We start from the raw sequence: 985 nt of genomic DNA on the forward strand, positions 1-985 counted from the left end.
TTCCCACTAAACTTTAAAAACTTGGGGGAGTGTCCTCCTCATCCTCATCACACCCCTCGGGTAAAAAATCCTTCAAGAAGTACACTTTTTTATCCAAATCCATATATTTCATTCTAACACTGAGGTTTTAGACCATATCCTCTAGGGATTTTATCTTTCGGTCTGAATCAAACGATATGGTTTGGACCAGATGGGTTAATCGGGGTCTGTGAGCTCCTCTCCCAGTTAGACACTTGGGATTCACTCCATTGGCTATGTTCCTATTCCTGGGCTCGTTTAGTCCTTTTTTTTGCATGTGCCTCTTGGGTCTGCTCATGCTCTTCCCTTCCATTTTCTTTGGTTGTTGTCTCATTTGTTCCCACATATCTTTTCCTTTGGATAGAGTTTTGACACATAGAGTCCTGGGGACTCAACTTTTTGTGGATTTACCTGAGCTAGAATTGTTTGTCTCCCACCTTGTAGGGGATCCTTACGAGAATGATAGAAATACTGACGTGAGCTAGACTCTAGGAGTTCTAGACCTTTTCCTTTCCTCCGATTGTCTTCGGGCTCATCAAGGACATCAGTATGAGTCCTTTCTTCAGGATCCACATGAAAGAGGGTGTTTGACATCATATGGGGAGGCATCTCATAGGTCAACTTCCATATGTGAGGTGGCATCCCATAAGTGAGATTTTCTTGAGGTAGTTCTTCTAGGTGGATAGGATTTATAGTTTTTGGGTTTTGGATCAGGTATTCATTATACCCCAAGCAATTGGTTTACAAAGGCCCAAACAAGTAATGAAAGATTTCCAAAATTGTTGGGTACCCTAATTATCCTCGAAAGATGTATCTACGAATCTGCGAGGTATCTTCGAGTTTTATGGGTCAGGGTTCCCTTAAGGGTCCACATCGATATACCTAAGCTAACAACTTAACAGTACTAATGTGGATTATCTGGCTTCAAGGTATCGCCACAGGTATACTTAAGCTCATTGCTTAAGAG

The sequence above is a fragment of the Nuphar pumila genome, chromosome 10, assembly GCF_984573655.1.
Source record: "Nuphar pumila chromosome 10, dmNupPumi1.hap1.1, whole genome shotgun sequence".
Taxonomy (NCBI): domain Eukaryota; kingdom Viridiplantae; phylum Streptophyta; class Magnoliopsida; order Nymphaeales; family Nymphaeaceae; genus Nuphar; species Nuphar pumila.